This window comes from Calidris pugnax, unplaced genomic scaffold, assembly GCF_001431845.1.
Source record: "Calidris pugnax isolate Ruff unplaced genomic scaffold, ASM143184v1 scaffold21, whole genome shotgun sequence".
NCBI lineage: Eukaryota > Metazoa > Chordata > Aves > Charadriiformes > Scolopacidae > Calidris > Calidris pugnax.
This window is the reverse complement of record NW_015090770.1, coordinates 4,892,678-4,914,123: the sequence shown is the minus strand read 5'-3', so window position 1 is coordinate 4,914,123 and position 21,446 is coordinate 4,892,678. Positions and strand designations below refer to the sequence as shown.

The window sequence follows — 21,446 nt, the reverse complement described above, 5'->3', positions numbered from 1 at the left end:
CATACTGACATGGTCGTCATCAGATACAGTTGACACATGTTTAAATGGTGTATCTCGCTGCTTTGAACAAGTGGGAATGTGTTCTTGGACCGCTTCGCTCCCCGCATTTCTGCGGAGTTTCCCACTGTCCATTTTCCATAGTTACTTACAGCAATTAACTGGAATCCAGGGCTGCGGCGGCTGCACGCATAGTCTCTCAAACCACACCTGTGGCTTTTTTGTGTCACATATAATTCATTACTGAGTGACGCTTCCTGCCTTGTCATCTTTAGTCCGAGATGAATGAATGGTGCAGCTAAATCAGCTTAGCGCCGAACTAAAGCAGCGGTTCATGTTTAGCTGCGGCTCTCGCACAAGTCGTGCAGAAACTTATTTGTGTTGGTACGGCTGGGTGTTCACTGGAGGCTCCAGCTCTTTTGATATCGGATCCACTCACAGCTTGCGTGTCCTGCCTCAGCTTTATTTTCCCTTCCAGAGGCATAGATACCGCATGAATCACTGTGTCTTTGCAGAGGCTCTAACGGGCGAAGGTATTTGTGCTGAAACCTCACCAGGCTGTAATTAATCTGTAGACGAAAGGAAATGGTTTTGTGACAGCTAAATGAAGACCAAATAATGCAGCGTGATGAAAGGTATGCTCAGCAGTCTGATTTGGGATCTGAAGTTTATATGCGTTTAGCTTTATGGTGAGCTGAAAATGTTTGAAACAAGAATTGCCTAAAGTCCTGGTTAGTAGCAGACAAAAGTAAACAGAGGAAAACCCGCAAATTATGTATTAATATGCAGAAAATTGAACAGAGATTTTAAAAAAATTACACCCTGTTATTCAGTGTATTTGAAAACATTCAGGAAGTTTACATGTATATTGTGTACAACTGCTCTACGTGGAGAGGCACGTGCTTTATGCATTAGATCTGTGAGATCAGGGTATGTTCTAGGGAACGGGCTTTCTCTTCTTCGGCCTTTAGTTATGCTGAGATAGAAAACATCTGATAACCTTTAAAAAAGTATTGCTGACTCTTGTAAATCAGGCTGGGTGTTTTTTTTTCCAGATTTGGGTTGTTTTGCAGAAGGAAAGAAGTTGTTGATCATCTTGTTTGAAAGTTAAACAGTTCTCCAGTGAAATGTTTTGAGGTTTTTTGTTTTGTTTTGTTTTCAAAGAAGGAAGCAATATTTTGATTTCGTGTTTCTGCTTGTTCATTATCAGTTGTACCTTTTGATCCAGGTTCTCTCACGTTACTTCATGTGTAGCTGAGATTGCGTCTTTTTGCTAAAAGCAGCGTTAAGTCTGGCAGCTTCCCTGGAGTTTGGTGACAATAACCTTTGGAATAGGCACTCTGAAAATGGAATAGGCACTCAGTTGATACTGAACATTTCAAGTAGCAGCCCTAGTAAGTCCTAAGCTAACTCGATGATCTTCCAGAATGTTGAGGTTTCTCAAGTCCCCTTGTGTAGAATCACAGAATCTTAGATGTTTTGGGGGAAAGAGATCTGGGGACGGGGGGTCTAGTCCAGCCTCCAGCCCCAGTGGGGACGGTCATCAACACCAGCTCAAGTTGGTCATGGCTTGTCTGACAGGGTCTTGGAAACCTCCAAGGATGAAGGTGCATCCTCTGCACCTGCAGCCTCTTGGGGTGGCCTGTTCCAGCACTGCATGGACCTCTTAGATAAAAAGCTTTTCTGAATGTCCAGCCTGAATTTCCCAAGCTGCAATCCGAGGCCTGTGTCCTGTGTATACCCAAGCCAGGAAAGATTTGGCTCCATCAATTATAACTTCAGACCCATATTAAATCATGCATGTGTGCCTATTTTCACTTTTAGTCTAAGCCTTTGGTAACCAAAGAGCAGTTAGATTGTCTCTGTTTAAGCTAAAACCAGATCAGATTTACATTATTATTTTTTAAAATGAAATATCTTAATTTCATTGTGGCTGTATCATACCTACACCTTAGTAGCATTATAAGACTGTGACAGTACTGTTGTTATTACTACTATTGTTATTATTGTCACCATCTCTATACTTAATATGAACATACCATTTCAGGTTGTTATCCCTATTTTTGACAGCAGAAAGCAACATTTTTTTTTTTAATGACTAAGCAGAGATGCATACTGGTAGGAGAATGAGTTGGATTCTGTTATGACTTTAGCATCATCAACAAAATGATCGGGTATTGTAAATTCACATTATAATTATGATGTCAGTCAGAAACAATATAACTTGATTTTCAGGTTGACAAAGAATGTGCCCTGGGAATTTGGAGGGAATGTATTTGTCTCATTTGGAAGCTGAATAAGTCCTAACAGAAGTATATCAAGAATATATATGTAGTTCAATGATGTTATATTCAGCAAGTATTTTCTAATTAGCCCAAGTTTTAAGGCCAGAACACTTCATTTTTGGTTGCTGTTTTATTTATTTGTAATAAATGATCTCAGGATTATGCACCTATGTTTTTTAATATAATTTGCACCATGCACATCTACAGCAATACTCATTTTTTTTTTTCTGAGAAATTGAAATTTTGTCTGAGATGTGCATTATTCATTCAAATAAGCAGGATGTACCTAACTTGAATCTTGAGAAATAAATGGTGGAGGAAAAGCCTTCTTTTCAATACTTTGGCTAAGATGTAGGTAAATGTTTTCAAAAGAGCATAATGAATTGGCTGCTGGACTTCTTAGGGAGGCTCTGGAACATGTTTCTACATGCACAGATGGACTGGGTACCTAACTGTATAATTGCTTTATAATTGCTGTATAATTGCTTTAAAACGTCTTGTGATGGACATTCAAAATCCTCCACATGTGAATGATGGTGATATCTAAACCACACTTTGCCTCTGTTGGAGAAGATATCCAAGACCCTAGATGTTTCTCAGAAGTCATCAGGGAGGGGATTATTCTTCTTCAAAACAAATCTTTGTACCTCTAGTGATTTAGAGCTTCAGGAGAACTTTTTCTTCAAGATCTTTCTGGTCCTTCCTTAAGGAAGGACCTTCTTGGTCCTGCTCAGGACATTGGGGGTCCTCTGGGATGACTTCAAGGAGGCGCTACGAGCAAAGGGCATGGTACTGTGGAGAGCGATGCTGACAGTCATACCACAGTGGGTATGAGAACACATCTGTGGTGTTATGAAGCAATACCTCTTCTATCAGCAGCTTGTTTTACTTCTATTTGTGCTGGTGTCTGATACCAGTCAGCTGCTTTGTGAACAAACAGCACCCACTGGAGCTGAGCACCCTGACAGTGCAGCAGCACAGTTCTGCAAATTTGCTTTCTTACCTTCCTGCCTTTCTCCTCCCCTTCCCCCCCAGTTTCCACAATGCTTTCTCTTGTAGACAGCAATATAGGATCAGGCTGCTTTTCATTTCCATCACTTTTCCCTGCTGTGACTGAATCTGTTGCAATTAAATTTTAATTGAGACGCACACTGCTTAAATAGACACAAGACAGCTACAGCTATTGCTAATTAATTTTCTTCCAAAACGACAACATTTAATAATTATATTCCATGTCACTTTCATTATTTATACAAGTTTAACTCTGGGAGTTTTTTTAAAGACACATCAGCTGTGAAAGTGCTTTATGGTGTTAATCTCCTGTAAGGCAATTGTGATTAACTTGAGAAGTGAAAGTATGTTTAGGGTGCATTTAGTAAAATAGCATGTAGGTCCCCAAGTTGCAAGAAAGATTGAGATGTATCTATGAAAAGGTAACAGCGTTTCTGGTTACAGCATCCAAATCCAGAGAAGCCCTAGTATTAGTAATTTGTGCTTCTGTATTGTCTTTGATCTGAGGATCTCTAAGTACTTTCTGCCTACGAATGAACCAGCTCACACCTTATGACAGAGATTCCTCCCCAGCCTCTCACTTCACCTTGCATAGCACAAAGAGATCATCTGCTGCCCCAGCTTGCAAAATCCCTTGCCCTCTACTACCTTGCTCTAATACCAGGCAATGAAAATGACCTTTTTGTATTTTATTCTGGAGAATCCATCACTGGTTGCTGTCAGACAGGGTGTTGGATGAGCGGGACCATTTGTCTGTGGCGGCGTGACAGTCCTTAGGCAGTGCTGTGACAATTTGGGGAGTTTGTGCAGGAAAGCACAATTGCTGCATCATGGCATGACTTGGTGTTCGCAGAGAGATGCATCGTCAACCTCCCAACTTCAAATGTTCATCAAACAAGTAGAAACTTCTCAGGACAGCTGCAATCAGAATTTTTCTAGCTTTTCCTGTGGGAGTGCACAAGGGTGATGCTCCTTCTGCAGAACAAAGGAGCCGGCTTATGGAAGGTGAGATTCATCAGCCTCAGGGATTTACTGGCAGATCAGAAAGCTTTGAGGAGGACTTGGAGAATCAGAGGGCTTTTCTTGGTTTTTGTTGGGGTTTTTTTGTTGTTTTTTTTTTTTCTCAGTGAGGGTCCAGTTTAAGGTGAAAGTTAAAGCTGGACGCTACAGGAGAGGGATTTTGTGGGTCAGAGAAATAAATGTGAGAGGGAGGGACAGGTAAGAGTTTTTGATCCCTCGGGGACCCAGGACCAATAAAAGTCAAAACTAGATGAGAAAAGTGACTGCAAGTACCTGGCTGTGCATATTTCCTTGGCTAGCATAGAGTAATTCTTCAGAAACCTTCACACTTTTCTGGTTGTCACTATCGTGTATGAGTGCAAAGTTAAGCTGCTCTGGGAACGGAGCTCTGGAAAAGTGTGGGTTTGCATTTATTAGGAACGTTGGGGATGAGCAGTGACACTGTGGAATGGAATTAATTGGATGGTGCAACCCCCTTCCAAGAAGGCACAACCAAGAGGTTTTCCAAGGGTGGCATGAAAAGCAATTGTGCTGTGTGCTGCTGTGATCAGAAGAGGTTAAGGTGTTGTGGATCTAGAGGACTGATAAACAGGAAAATCAGCCTGTCTCAGCCAAAGGAAATTTGATAAAATTGTTAAATGGGTGTATAGTGAAAGCCTCATGTTGGAGATATGGGACTATCATATACTGTTCACCTCATATAAATTTCAGTGTCTTCTTGAAGCTAGTAATTTTTGTTCCTTTTATAGTGAATATATAGCAAAAAAAGTACCTTCAGAATCGTTTCACTCTGTATTAAGATGGATTTGAATACAAGACTGTCTGACTAGTCATGTGTCTATCCTCATGTACTGTCATGGAAGCAAAACTGCATTACAAAAAAACACAACAACCTTTTCATTGTTACTTCATTTTATTTTCTCCTCAACTTTGTCAAGAGTAAACCAGGCTGGGCAATAATTAGTTCCGTATTGGTGTCTGTGGACTCTTGGTGCACTGTTGCACAGTGGCAGGGTTAGGTACCTCAGGAAACTGCATCTTGGGGTTTTTTAGAAGTAATGGAAACTTTTTGCACCTTTATTTTATTGCTTCTCTCAGTAGGTTGTGGCTTCTACTTTCCTAAGCAGGTACTGCAGTTAATAATATACAGATTTTTGTTTTTTTTTTATCAGTGAGGGTCCAGTTTAAGGTGAAAGTTAAAGCTGGACGCTACAGGAGAGGGATTTTGTGGGTCAGAGAAATAAATGTGAGAGGGAGGGACAGGTAAGAGTTTTTGATCCCTCGGGGACCCAGGACCAATAAAAGTCAAAACTAGATGAGAAAAGTGACTGCAAGTACCTGGCTGTGCATATTTCCTTGGCTAGCATAGAGTAATTCTTCAGAAACCTTCACACTTTTCTGGTTGTCACTATCGTGTATGAGTGCAAAGTTAAGCTGCTCTGGGAACGGAGCTCTGGAAAAGTGTGGGTTTGCATTTATTAGGAACGTTGGGGATGAGCAGTGACACTGTGGAATGGAATTAATTGGATGGTGCAACCCCCTTCCAAGAAGGCACAACCAAGAGGTTTTCCAAGGGTGGCATGAAAAGCAATTGTGCTGTGTGCTGCTGTGATCAGAAGAGGTTAAGGTGTTGTGGATCTAGAGGACTGATAAACAGGAAAATCAGCCTGTCTCAGCCAAAGGAAATTTGATAAAATTGTTAAATGGGTGTATAGTGAAAGCCTCATGTTGGAGATATGGGACTATCATATACTGTTCACCTCATATAAATTTCAGTGTCTTCTTGAAGCTAGTAATTTTTGTTCCTTTTATAGTGAATATATAGCAAAAAAAGTACCTTCAGAATCGTTTCACTCTGTATTAAGATGGATTTGAATACAAGACTGTCTGACTAGTCATGTGTCTATCCTCATGTACTGTCATGGAAGCAAAACTGCATTACAAAAAAACACAACAACCTTTTCATTGTTACTTCATTTTATTTTCTCCTCAACTTTGTCAAGAGTAAACCAGGCTGGGCAATAATTAGTTCCGTATTGGTGTCTGTGGACTCTTGGTGCACTGTTGCACAGTGGCAGGGTTAGGTACCTCAGGAAACTGCATCTTGGGGTTTTTTAGAAGTAATGGAAACTTTTTGCACCTTTATTTTATTGCTTCTCTCAGTAGGTTGTGGCTTCTACTTTCCTAAGCAGGTACTGCAGTTAATAATATACAGATTTTTGTGCTAATTGGTAATACAGTTGGGATTCTTGGCAAAGACACAGTGTCTTGGTAGCACAGTGGGGTGGGACAACAGTGCCTGTGCCCCCCTTTCTCCCCAGTGGGCCTGTTCTAGGAGCCGAGGGCAGCTCTGTTTCACCTGAGGAGACAAGAATCACTTATTCCTCTAACAAATAGACCTCTTCCTCTGTGTGTTTTCCCTGAAGTTATTTACACATGATGTTGTTTGCTTTGAGGTCTCGCACACGCTGTAATTTGCATATGGCGCTGGAGTTACTGACGGTTTGTTCCTTTGATTGCTGATTCTCACGGTCCTGAAATATGCCTTCGGCTGCCAGTGCGGTTGTGTAGCTCTAGGGGCTGTAACCCAAAAGGCCACAGGTCTGGTAAAAGCTGGAAGAGTTTTCTCCAAGGCGCATGGTATGAGTGGTCATGTCCACATCCCAAACAAAAGACAGGGCAGGAGCCACTTGGCTTTGGGTCTGTTTTGTATCGTTGCACTGGCCAGCAAAAAGGAAGGGTTAAACAGTAATGAGTGTTCACAGCTACCAGTCCTCTGCTCTAAAAATCTCAGTGGGGTGTAGCAATGAAAAGCCAACCCTGTTCATGCTTCGGGTTTGTTTCTCTGAAGGCATCTGCCTGGATATATTCACATAAACGAAGACTCCTCTTGAGTTGCAGGAGTGCTAAGGGAAGGCATCTAATGTTTTCTCAGTGTGCCACTAATGATTTGGGGATGGCTGATGTTTTTTGTTTCCAAAAGATACATTTTCTCTAACTGTTTTTCTAATAAACATTTTATAAGTTAGCAACAAATCTGTGAAAATTTGAGTTTGCAGTGGAGATACTGGCTCCAAAATAGAGTCGAGCTCTCTCACTTGTAACGTATGAAAGGCTGGGAAAAGCCCAAGGGGGCAAAGTGGTACCAAATGTTGGGTAGCTGTGGACATAGTTTAAAGACAAGAAACTGTGTGGGCATCTATAGCTGGTGAGATGTCCCTCATCCTGTACCTTCAGTTCTATGAAATTTTGCGCTCAAATGGGTGACTGTAGAGACAGGAGATAACATATGTTTAATTTCTTCAGTGGAGAAAGACCCAACTTGCTTTTCAGTCAAGTGCTAGGTTATGACAGCAATTAGGATGAATACTTGAAGAAGTGTTTCAGTATTCTAGTGTATAATTTTGAATGTTGAGGTGCCCTGACACTGTGTGTTATGCAGAGAACATGGGGATATAAGAAATATGCTCTGTCTTTTAGTGAGGAACAAGTGAGTTATGAGAAATGAGTTATTCAAATGGTTATTCCCTCACTTGAGGAAAAAATACAGTGCAAAGACAGTTAACTGAAGAACCCCAGTATTTCGCCTAAAATCAGAACAATGGATGCTAACAAATATGTTCACTGGTTCCTGATTTTTCTGAGGGGATCTGATTCTCATCTTGGAGACCTGTAATAGAGCAGAAAGTGCTCCACGTCAATAGTTTCATTGGTGAAAAATAGTTATGAATGGGACTGGGAGTGGACAGATATTTCTGGTCTGTATAACCAAACCGACTCAAAGAACACATATTTAGACCCAGCCAGAAGAAAGTGCATATGCATTTACTGAAATCTCTCTGAAGCCAATGAGATTGAAAGCATAGTGTGGTGGGCTTTGAAGGGCTTTGAAAGAGGAGACAATGGTTGAGGCAAAACAAAAGACCATGCCATCAAAGGATGTAAAGCAAAGTGACAGGAACAAAGTGACAAGCTAGGAAAATGCTCTTTGCTCCCACATTCTGAATGGCTGTGAAATCAGCTTTGTACTCATTAGAGCCAATGTAAAGGAACTTGCTGTAAATGAAAATGAATGGCTTAGAGGCCGGTGTTTTGAGTTCGGATGTGTAGGTGAGTGGCAGGAAGCTCAAGGAAGCGCCAAACTCTGAGACATTGTGCAGAAGGAAGAAGCAGGAGTCAGAGGTGGCCTAGAGGCAAAATCTTACAGTGAGGTTGGAGGAACCTGAGGACCACCCCAGATTTTAGACTTGAGTGACAAACAAGATGCTCTCCACCTCTACAGCATTTGTCATCCTTTGCCACCTTCTAACCATGGCCAGACAGCTGTGAGAAGATATTTGAGAGCAGACGGAGGTTTCTATGTGGTTGGAGGGAATCAGGTCTGAACTAGGTTGGTCTGTGAGTAAAATGTAGGAAAGATTTAGTGAAGAGAAATCCCATAGGCAACTGGGTACAGAAGATTGGATACCGCTTAGCTGTGAATGAAGAGAAAGATGGAATGAGTGTTACAGGCACAGGTGGGATTTTGTTTTAAGAGAGAGGCAGACTGGGTGTGTGAGGAAAAAGAGCAGAAAAAAGAGAGGGCATGGAGAGCAAGAAAAGTGGCTGTGAAGATGGTTGTGGAGGAGTGAGGTGATTAGAGGAGAAGAGCAGATGAAACTTAAGGAGCAAGGAGGGAACTGTGGATGGGAGGTAAAAGACTTATCTTGTTTTGACTGTTTTCTCTAGGAAGAACTCAACAAGCTTGTGTGCAGTAAAAAAATAGAATATAATTATCTTACGCATTAATATGCAAAAGAAATAATGTACAATAACTACAAAGTAAATAAGTAATAACTATTACTGCAGGACAAAAGCTGTATATATGCGTGTGTGTATGCACACACATTCCTATGAAAGGGTTGCGTTAGAATTCATATTAATCCTTTGCATTTTGTCTTAAATTAGATATTATCAAGGAATAAAAGCAAACAAGGAGGAAGTGTTTACAGGGTCTTCTCAGGCAAGCCTTAATGATTTGAGTCTTATGTTATAAAATAGTAAAAATCCCCTTTTTTATGTATGTGTTGTCTAGTGGCCACAGCAGTCACTGTGCCCCAAAGTCTGGCATAGCCTCTGAATAGCCATGGGGACACAAGAAGAGTGAATGCTTCTTCCAGTGCTCTAACCCTGGCCTCGTTACCACCAAACACAGTTCTTCTACTTCACTCGCTTCAACTGTCCAGTTACATGCACACAATGTGGTTCCTAAACCATTCCTCTGGGGCATAGTAACCTGACGACATTTGCTAAAAGTTTACTGCAAGACTGGGTTTTATTCCTGTAAGTTTTGCAGACATGAGATGTGCTGGCATGTCAGCCCAACTTGTTTTGTATGTGAAAGAGACACTGCAGGGCAATGGAGGATCGAAATCTCCTCATATTCCCTGTCTTCTGTAGGCTATGGAGCACCACCGCTGGGGCTAAGAAGGGAGGTTTTTCCCTTAGCTTTTACAGCAAAAGAATGAAATAAATTGCGAAGTTATTTCTTTCCTTTTTAATGCTGGCGGCTGCTTGCCAGACCAAGAAACCAAGTCAGTTCTTGTAGGCTACCAAGTAAAAGTTGCATGATATTCTGTTGGTGAACGGTTTTATATCTGTCTCGGTCATCAAAATACTTGTAGCACGGTAGACATAACTGCATAGTAAAGGAATGTACATTCGGCAACATTGCCATTGGCAGGACATAAACATCTTAGAGTTTATCAGTGTTCTGGGAGATGTTTATTACTTGAGTCTTGCTAAGTCCTTATCACGAAAGAAAAAAATAGAGAAGTTGGAAGGTAAAAGTGAGTTTTGCTTATCAGCAGAAACAGGGATGGTAATTCAATCATTATAAATGCAGATGTTTTGATCTGTGAGGCTATGGCAAATTTATACACACTGATATATGGGTGCATAAGATCATAAAAGATCAAGGTGCTGTTCTAGTTTGACTTTCTTTATAACACCATCAGAGGACTTCCCTGTACTTAAACCCATCCACGTCCAGTGACAAGTCTTAGACTACAGCAGATCTTCTGGAAAAACATCTGAACAAAATGTCAGCACTACAGCCTGGAGTCTGTCACCAGCCTGAATCCAGTGCTCTTCTCGCTCAGTTGAAACTGAGAGCTTTTGTTTCTAATTTGAATTTCTCTTGTTTGGCTCCCAGCTCTTAGTCTTTGTAATTGGTATTAGGTAACTGTAGTTTGTTTAGTCATAGATTCTTGTAATGTCCCTTACCTTTGGGTCAAAAATGTTCTTATATGTTGGTTGATTATATATGTTTTAATATTACTGATCAAGTCATTCTGCAGGTGCCTCTCTTTTGAGGTGTCTTTCATTTTTCTTATGGATAGCACTGAGGACTTTGCAATTTTCATCTTTCTGCTTGAATTGTGGACACCAGAGCTGGGCATGTGCTCCATTAACAGTCAATTCAGGGTTAGAGAGAGAGGCTTTATAACCTCCCAAATTCTGCGGAGACAAACACATTTTGCTTTACTTGTTGGGATACCAGCAAACCCCATACAGCTTCTTAGCCACTGTTTGTCCACCATAAACTTCAAGTCATCTTCGGTCAGTGTTTCTCAAAACAGTCTTCATTTTAATCAATTGCTTTCCAGATGTGTGGCCTTGTATGTTGTTGCTTTAAAATATATAATCTTTGCATCTAGCCCATCTAGGGATAGGGATCAGGTCACTGGTACAAAGCAATAATCTTTATTTACCGTGTCTGCAGTCATTTGTCACTGACAAACTTCATGACTCTGTATTCGTTTCCAGTCACTGGTACGAAAAATCATTGTACCTCTCCAATCATATGAATATTTCCATCAGATTCAGTAAAACTGGTCAGGACTAATTTGTGTATTAAATGAGCTATTTCACTTCTTGTTTATTGCTCAGGTTCTCAGCATTAGAGTCTACACAATTAAGGAATCTCTTCTGTTTGAGTCCCTTGGTACCTTGATTAATTTTAATCTTGACATCTTGATTTCTGGCTAAATGAGTGCTCATTTTCACCCTTGTCTTTTGTCATTAGCTTAATACCCTCCTGAATACTTTAGCCTGTCTCCTGAAAGACTTATTTCCTTCCACTGAAATGACAGCCAGCCACGTCGCACAGTCTCTTTTCTCTGTAGAAGATGGACCTGCACTTGCTGAAAGCTGAGGGGGCTCTGCCTTTCACCATTAATTTTTGGAATCTTATGTAGCCCTGTAACTTGAGTCACAGCTCGCAGAAGTGAGCACTGTTCAGAGTATTAATTTATTTTCCTTTGTATAAAGTCCCTTGTAAGGCCTCTCTTGGTTGTTCTTGAATCTTTCTTCAGCATCATGCTTGCATCCTTGCAGACTAGCCTGCGTTGTGATTCATGGGTAAGTCCCATAGAGCTCTGTCCTCTACATCGACCATCAGATATTTCAGCAGGTTTGAGGTTTGCGAATGCTCTGTTACTCGTGAGCGTGAGGCTGGACCTAATGACCTCCATAGGTCCCTTTCAACCCCCAAAACTCTAAGATTCCATCAGAAACTCTTGTCCCATTCCCATCTGGATGAATTTTTCTCCATTCTCCAGTTTATGAACTGCCAACCATTTTATGTGGTCTGCATCCTGCCTTCAGCTGGCAACTGTAGTCTTATAAAGACAATATGTGTTTCTACCCAGCATGGAATAGCAGCTTGTGTGGTGTATGTGTTCAGCAGAGGAAAGCGAGCCAATTGAAGTGTTGCTTTTTTGTTTTTAATTACATTCTTGTTTCCTTCCCAGGCTTCTCTTTTCTACATACTTACACGTGTGCCTCCGGAGGGAGGATTCAATAGGCTGATGAAGTGAACTGGAATGTTTAAAAATAATCCAAAATTTTGTAATGAAACAATGTTCTGAAGAATCCAGTTGCTATAGGGATTTTTGCAAGGATGCAGACCTTCATCTTTCATTGCTCAAAATAAAGGTTTTTCTTCCTTGAGCCAAATGAGGGTTTTCTTATCCAAGCTTTGGAGTCTGTTCAATGTCATCTGTATGGACTAGTCGCTACAAGACAATATTACTCATCCCACTCCTACATAAAGCAAACCCATTAAACTTCACTGCATGTGGTTTGTATTTGGGGTTTCATTCATGGGAGTTGAAAGTGCCCAAACTGCTGCAGTATGGAAGTGAAACCCTGGGAGAATTCTCCTTCAGTCACCACCAGCCAACAAAACATTCACTTCCACCTTCTCAGAAGCTCCCTCAAATCTGATTTCAAGGTAGCTCTTTTCCTCCCAGCCAAATCTCCTGCCTTGACCCTCACCTGCTCTGTGGATCCTGCATAAACCTCTCCGTTCAGAATCAGAGTTTCTGCTCCACTTGTAGTACATCCAATTTACTTTCTTGGTATCTCTTATTCATAAACCTGCTGAAAAGTCAATAGGTTAATTATTGCTGATTTGGAATTAGAGTCTAATTTTGTTGTAAACAGTTTAACTGCTGGTCCTCCACCCTGGTCTTAATACAGTCTGTGTTTAGCTGTTACCCACCCTGGTATATCTGCCAAGCACCACAGATGTTTTATCTGACATGTTAGTTATTAACAGTTTTTGCTCTTGTTGGAGCATGAAGACTTGATGAAGGGGTTTTTTTGGTTTCTTCATTTTCTTTTTTTTTTTTTTTTGAACTACACCTAAGTGGTGCAGTTATTATGAATGTACCATTATGGTGAGGTTTTTTGTTGTTTGTTTGTTTTTTTTTTTTTTTTTTTTTTTTTTTTTTTTTTTTTTTTCTATTTTGGTGTGCAAAGGTTTCCTAAAATGAAAACAACACCTTTTCATTAGATACATGTGTGCATATATAGATAATATTTGCCTTTTTATTTTTTCTTTTTGGAAAAACCCAGAAAATTCTATAACAGGAAATTGAAAACTTCTTTGGATTTATATCAAAAAACAAACTTAGACAACTCTTTTGCCAAAGTTCTCTCTCCCTTACAACAAAAGCAAACAAACAAAAACAAGTGGAGATTTGTGGACCAGTTGTAATGGTGACGCATCACTTTTGAGCAATTTTTGTTTACCTGGGTGCATCCTCCCATATTTTTGCAGCATGTTAACACAGCGTCTGAATGCAGGAGTGTCTTGATTATCTTCTTTGACGGTTTTTTGCATGTTGGAATTCGCATAGTAAAAATTTGCTCATGATAAGACATGTAGGATTGGCTTTGTAAAAGTACAAGCATGACTTTGTTTTCCTGTTCCACCACAAAAGGCTCTTCCCTCCAGCCCCCATCCCTCTATCTTCTCAGTTCTTCCAAAGTAAAAAACAAAGATAACTTCTGAGAGAGAGGAGGGAAAGTCAGGTACCCCAGCCTGCATGCCTCAGCATGGACCAATGCCGAATCTGTGTCTGGCTTTGAGCTTTTATGTCTGCTCGTATGTTTTGATGATGTATTGTAATTGTTTATAACCCAGCATCTGAAAGATAATTTCTGTTCAAGGCTCTCATGTTGGCAACTCGAAAATACACTTGAAGTGGGGAAATGATTCAAATTTATCTGATATTTTATAAATTGATATTATTTGTAAGGAAGCAGCAACATTAAAGTGACATTAGTGTTCATGAAAAATATGAACAGCAGGCTAAACCCATAGAACGGGTGAAATGAGTTCCTTTATTCGATATCATCTCCTTTCCAATAACCACAGCCTGTAAAGTAAGTGTCTTTAGAAAGGGAAAAACCATTTATGTTTCAATTCTGTGGCCTCAGTGTTGTTGTCTGGTTCCATGGAGTGTCCTAGGACAGCCTGGCCTCTGGCTGACATTCCTGAAGGATGCGTGTCTCCCGTGTGTCCTGTGCCACATCTGTCAGCTCTGTCCAGGACAGGGGTCCCAGGGTGCTGGGTGCCCTTGTGCAGACACTGGCATTGCATCCTTGCTGTCCGGGGCCCATTAGTGTCTGCAGCTTTTATGTCTGCTCGTATGTTTTGATGATGTATTGTAATTGTTTATAACCCAGCATCTGAAAGATAATTTCTGTTCAAGGCTCTCATGTTGGCAACTCGAAAATACACTTGAAGTGGGGAAATGATTCAAATTTATCTGATATTTTATAAATTGATATTATTTGTAAGGAAGCAGCAACATTAAAGTTACATTAGTGTTCATGAAAAATATGAACAGCAGGCTAAACCCATAGAACGGGTGAAATGAGTTCCTTTATTCGATATCATCTCCTTTCCAATAACCACAGCCTGTAAAGTAAGTGTCTTTAGAAAGGGAAAAACCATTTATGTTTCAATTCTGTGGCCTCAGTGTTGTTGTCTGGTTCCATGGAGTGTCCTAGGACAGCCTGGCCTCTGGCTGACATTCCTGAAGGATGCGTGTCTCCCGTGTGTCCTGTGCCACATCTGTGAGCTCTGCCCGGGACAGAGGTCCCAGGGTGCTGGGTGCCCTTGTGCAGACACTGGCATTGCACCCTTGCTGTCCGGGGCCCATTAGTGTCTGGTCCCTGCTGGATGGTCTCCAAGGAGCATCCAGATGGTGAATGCTAGTTCTGGAGCAGGTAGCCGAATACTTAAAGACCTTCCAGATGAGGATAATTTCTGATCACCACCACTAACTCCACGGGCCTTGTTTGATATAAGTGGAAGGCCAGTGGTCAGTGTCAACGTTAGGAGGGACAGCACTTGTGACTCTTTCTGAGGTGTATCTGGCATAGTTTTCTTTCATATGCCTGACACCACATGAAGCACTGGATTGTAGCCTTGTGTCTAGGTACTCTGGGTACAAAGAGCGACAGAGCATGCTGGACCACCACTAACTCCACGGGCCTTGTTTGATATAAGTGGAAGGCCAGTGGTCAGTGTCAACGTTAGGAGGGACAGCACTTGTGACTCTTTCTGAGGTGTATCTGGCATAGTTTTCTTTCATATGCCTGACACCACATGAAGCACTGGATTGTAGCCTTGTGTCTAGGTACTCTGGGTACAAAGAGTGACAGAGCATGCTGGAGGGTTGCATTCCTAGGAGCTATTTGCAGGACATATTTTTTCCATCAGAGACCCTTGCAGTTCTCCGCTTTTTGCTTCCCTGCAAGATCCCTGAATATTTTCTGTCTCTCTTACCTCTGTGCCATGCCTCCCTGCCCCATCCCTGCCATGCTAGATGTCATGCCATGCCCTCCCCTGCCCCAGTGAGGGTTGCATTCCTAGGAGCTATTTGCAGGGCATATTTCTTCCATCAGAGACCCTTGCATTTCTCCACTTTTTGCTTCCCTGCAAGATCCCTGAATGTTTTCTGTCTCTCTTACCTCTGTGCCATGCCTCCCTGCCCCATCCCTGCCATGCTAGATGTCATGCCATGCCCTCCCCTGCCCCAGTAGGGCTACATATCTCCACTTCCCATGGTAGCAGGTCCATCTGCAGCCTCTTTCTTCCTCTTTCCCATGCTACTGTTTTCTCTCTCCACAGGATTTTCCATTGCCTGCCTCGTGCCTGTACTTCCATTCACTCATATTCTTCAGTAAGATCTTACCTACTCCAGTCTTGCCCTTATTTCAGCTTCCTCTATCTTTTCCAGGCTTGTCTCCATCTTCAGAAATCCCCTGCTCTTTCTACTTCCAACCAAGTATCTTTGCAAACATTCCTCCTTCCCTCATGCGTACTTCCCATTGTGCATGGAGGGAGTATGGAAGTTTTCCATACTTTGCCTCTTTCCCATTGTGCATGGAGGGAGTATGGAAGTATGGAAGTTTTCCATACTTTGCCTCAATTCTCTACTTCCCTGGGCAGAGTTATGCCCATTAGTGCCTGGAATATCCCCGGGTCTTCTGTAGCTGGTTGTCCTGATGAGGTTCTGAAGTTATCCCATTACAGAGAAACACTGTGAAACACCAGGCAGTCCTGGGTGCACTTTGACCCCTCACAGTAAGGCAAGAGTGGCTTCTTCCTCGTGCTTTTGGTTTGCCGTTGCCATATGGAAATGGCAGATGGTGTTGATCAGGAAGTTAATCTAGAAGCGTATCCGTTTCATGCCGTACGCGAAAGATTTGTTCATTAAACTTAGAACTCTAATTTAAAGCCAATTAACAGAGTGATTTGAAGAGACTTGTTGTTTTTGAAGTTCAAAAGAGATGCTAAGTCTCTGATTTCAGCCTTTGTACATTCCAGAACCTGTATAACTATTGCAGTGTTGCCAACTCTCCTGGGTTTTTTTGTCTTTTTTTTTTCCTCTTCTTTTTTTTTTTCTCCCCTCTTCATTTTTTTTGAGTGATGCAACTTTTGCCATGGGCTGGAACTGTTTAGTTGAAGCCTTATGAACGCCCAGCTTTCTTAGCAATTTTAGTCTTACATTTGGGGGTGGGTGGGCAGAACTCATGTGTCTTTCTGTTCTCTTTGTTGAAAGCCAGCACAGGTCCCTCCTCCCTCCCTTTGTCAGCCCAGTATTGCTCTTCTCTAAGCAGGAGTTGGGGAAGGAGGTAGAAAAATAGAAGAAGTCCTGAACGGCTCTGTGCCCTCTTAACACCTCTTCTGTCAGTATGGGGTCACCTCTGCTTCCTTTCCTCCCTCCCCATAACATCTCCCAGAAGCTGGTATGGACCCACCACAGAAGCTTCTCAAGCTTGGAAGGGGCAGCAGAGGCCTCCAGTCAGACAGCTACTGCTCTACATGTGCATGCCACAATGTACAACACTAATTTCCATACGTAATCAACACTGTAGAATTGGCCCAAGCAGATCATTCCTAAGAAATATCATGATGGGAAGCCTTGTGTCAGGAAGACCCCAAAAGTGATAAGTTCTGAATTAGTATTTGTGCTACTTTAACCTGAGATTGTCTGTTACTGAAGGACCTACAAGTATTTACAGAATATCAACGTGTTTGGATAGTCCCAGTGTTTAGTAGTAGCATGTGTACAGGAAAAACTTCCGTAATTTGAAGCTGTTGGTGATACAAAAGAAAATAAAAGGGTCAAGTTTTGCTGTGGTACAGACCCTATGACTTCACTGGGTTAACTGCTGCTACTTCCGTGTAATTGAGAATATAATTTGGCTCAAACCCTGGGAGACTGAAAAGGATCACAGAAACCACTGTATTAAGCCAATGTTCAAACCAGTTGGCTCACACAGAATTTCATAAGCAGACCGTGTATTCAGAAGCCTTTAGCTGTGTGACACAGTCCACTGCAAAAGAAGAGATGGTGGGAATATCTCTTTGTTTATCTTAACTAAAATGGCATGCTAGGAGAAGTTCTCAAACATGATATTGTCCCTACAGGTGAGGTGATGTGGCAGAAGGGATAAAGTATCTCCCTGCTGGTGCATGAGGACAAACCTGGTGAGAGCTGTGCGAAGGTTCCCCTTGGTTATCCCAGCTCCCCTTGGTCATGTCAGGAGGCAGCAGCAGGGGGGCTTCATCCTGGCCATGCTGCTGTGGAGGTGGTGCTGGTGTCAGTAGCCAACACACCTCCATCATGTCCCCTTGGGGGTGATGGCTCTTCTCTGGTATTGCTGGGGCTGTGCGTGAGGACATCAGGTAGAGATAGACTTAAAATGAAGGAGTAGATAGATATCAGTATGAGAGAGCCATTCTGCTTCTGTGAATATTTTGAGATGCCAGAAGCTTCCTTTGGAAACCCCTTTCTGCTGCCCCATGGGGCTTGCCAGGCATGAAGGAGGCATTCAGTGACTGCGGTGGCTTCTGGAGGATTAGACCTGTGTCACAACGTCACTGGCAGCACCTGCCCTCTACCAGAGAGGCTCAGTCCTGGGTTAGTACTTAGTCTTTGAGGAGAGGTGGCCAAAATTGGTGATGCACATTTCACAGAAAAGCTTGGGGGGCAGAAATCTATGTTTTCTGTGCTGTGTAGGGCAGGAGAAGGGGGTTTCCTGCTGTAAGAAAAATCCTGGAGAAGGAAATAACGCCTTTTCAAGAAAAGGGCGTGCGGGCGGTATGGCTGATGAGTATCTGTTTATTCCCAAGTTTGCTGGCAGCCCCTCCAAAAGAGACAGGCATTTTGGGACAGCACTTTCCACCATTCCTTGAGCACTTAGCGGGAGGGATTGTTTTATTAGGAAAGTTTACGGCTTCTTGTTTTCACTCAAAGGCAAATGTGACTTTGTTGTTTTTAATTCTGTTGGGATTTCTCCCTTTTAATATACAACGCAGCTGTTAAAATAGCTGGGGTTGTCTAGGGCAAATCATATAGCACTTTCCTTGTTCAGATCTCAGATGGCTGCCTTTTTAGTGTCGCTGCAGAATTATATTACAGGGCATATGAATAGTGCTGGTATTAGTGTCAAAATCAATTACCCAACCCTCCTCCTGCAGAGAAAGCTACAAACCTTAGGAACAATCTGAGTAATCCATTTTGGGTTTCTAATTCTGAGTAATGACGGAGGGCAGAGACTTATGCTTGAATAAGTGCACAGGGTCTTTCTCCGTATAGTCACTCCTAAATGCATGCTCTTTACAGGAAAAAGCAGGCTCCCTGTGAAACCCTTTTTCATGCCAAATGGCTCGCCGCTAAGATTAATCTGTCATTGAATTTATAAATTCTGTGTGGCACAGAGCGGCAGAAAAAGTTTAGCATTGAACAGAAAGCAAACTATGTATTGCTTAAAAAAAATGAATATTGTGCTCCTGGATGGTGTGGATTGACTGCCTCCATCAATATATCTTCTTATACTGGTAATAAAAATACGTCCATAGCCTTGTGCCTCGGAGGATCTCAACGCACTTTGCAAATAGGGCAAAGTACTCTTTCCTATTTTATGGCTGTGGAAACCGGCTGTGAGAGAGGTTAAGCTTTTTGCCCAGAGATGCAGAGGAGACCGTAGCAGAGCCAAGGTGGGAGCCTAAATATCTAGAGCTCCAGCACTGTCTCCTGGTCACACGCTATACCAAAGCACAGCGAGGCAGTCTGCTGCTCACTGACACTCAGCCATTGTCCATGAAATCTCAGGAGATGGGATATGAAATCAATGTTGGTGCTCCTTCGCTCCGTGGTCTTTGTCCAGGTCTGTGGGCAGAGGTGCTGAGCAGGACAGGATCTGGCCAGGGAGGATGCTTGTGTCCTCCTGGGCTAGGATGGTCAGCTCTGGTTGTGGGTGGTTGTGGAAGGAGAATGACTTTTGGTTGCTGCTGACTTGGGGAAAAGCTCGGAGCCTCTCATCCAGCCTGCTCTGCCCCAAGCATCTTTACAAAGCAAAATTAATTATAGACTTATTACTCTAAATCCTGTAAGATTAGAGTAGTTGCAATTTTTTTTGGTGGTTTTGTTTTGTTTTTTTTTTCCTATTCAGTATTTGAGAAGGATTTACCTGTTTAATACAATCATTTAATAGAAACACTTTATTATTTTTTTTCTTTAAATTCATAATTCATCCAAAAAGAGAGCATAGGGCTACAAAGGCCAGATTTTCAAATATGAGCCTGATCTCTTCTCAAATTCCAGCTGGATAAATGACCCACCTGGAAAAACCATGTCTCTACTAAGGTGTCTATGACAGGGATTCAGAGATCTCACTTCAGGCACCTCTTTGGAACCTGTGTGTTTCACAGGAGAGGGATTTCTATGACTAGTTTCTTCCTTCCCCTCCCTGGCTGCTGTGCTCCGAAGCTCCCGCGCCATGAGGCTGCCCCGAGGGTCAGGGTACCGGGGAGGGGGGAGGCTGGGAGGGGTACGAGGGCCAGCGTCTGGTTTCAAACAAAAGTGCAAAGCCTTGAAAGGAAGGACTAAGAAGAAACAGGTGGGGGGCTAGTAATATAGCCTCTGAAGTTTATTTGCTTAACGAACAGAAGCCCAGGCTGTTAGACCTAGGTCAAATACTCCTCCAGTTTGAGTGTATTTATTTCATACGTGGTCTGTAACCCAACCTGATTTCTGGATTAAACCTCTGTAAAGTCCTGGCCCCCAGGAACCCATCCCATGTTTGCCATCAAGTCCAGCACATGCTGGGGCAGGACCTCGTGGGGGGGCCACCTCGGTATTCACTGGAGCCTTGTGTCATCAGTAAAGCCTGTAATTGTGGGTCCTGTCATTTCCAATGCAAGCTTCGCTGTTTACAGCTGCAAATCGTGACCGTGGATCCATCACTTAGTGGTCCCATTAATGCGTGTCGTGCCTGAAGGCTCCAGGGATAAGCTGCTGGGGCTGCAGCACACAGCTGCACGGTGGGCCACCATCCTTCTGGAGCCCAGGTGGTGGTAGCAATGCTGGAGGATGACATCCACCACATGCTATGTCCCTTTGGGGTGCCAGCAAGGGTGGCGTTGTATTTATAAGAAAGTTTTAAAGTAGCCATTGAGTGGAGGAGGAAGGGGTTTAGGACAGCCTGTCTTGAACAGTGGTGCAACACGGAGGGTCTCCAATGGTGGGTGTGAGAGAGTCTGGGAGCACGGGGCTGTGTACTAAGCCGTGGAGCTCATCATGTAGTGGGGCAAGGGAGGCTTCGCTTTCCTGTTTCTCTGTCCTGAAGTTACAGTCCCAAAACTGCTTGAAAACCACCAAAATAGCAAGAGGGGAAAAAAAAAAAAAAAACAACCACAAAATGAAATGCTCATGCCAGGACCATGAACAACTAAAGGGTAAAATTTACAGATCACACATGGGAGTTCCTAAAAATCTTTATGTGCTGTAAAGTTTTTAGGAGTGTTAATTTTTTAATCCAAGATGTTCAGGAGTCAGTTAATCCTCCAGAGTGAAGGGAGGGAAGTTTAAACTGACACTATGGCAGTAAAACTACCTGCACACAAAAACCAGTTTTCTGGTTTCCCAGACATTTTTTGGCTGATTCCACTAGTTCCATTAAGGTAAACAGATAGTGTGCTTCAGAGGATCTCAGGAGCTGAAAAAAATTGCATCTGAAAATTTGCATGTGAAAAATTGCAGATCTGCATTAAAATTAGAAAGGAAAGGAGGAATTAGCAGTGGGTTTTCCCAAGACCAGCCTGAGGCCAGTGGTGCCAGGTTACTGTGTGGGTTCTGTGAAAACAGGAGTCACGTGAAGACATTTGAAATAAAACAAGTTAAAACGGGGTGAACAAAAGTATTTGCAGCCAGAAATGAAGCATACCTTCTCATTTAACAGAAGCCCCGTCGTTAGATTGAGTTTGGGACACACATTTGTTGG

General features: G+C 42.4%; 1 protein-coding gene across 2 annotated transcripts in view; it reads left to right on the top strand.

Moving 5' to 3' along the window:
* The window catches only part of GLI2 (GLI family zinc finger 2), a 208,085-nt gene that overhangs the window by 32,023 nt on the left and 154,616 nt on the right, over positions 1-21,446 (top strand). The window lies entirely within an intron of this gene.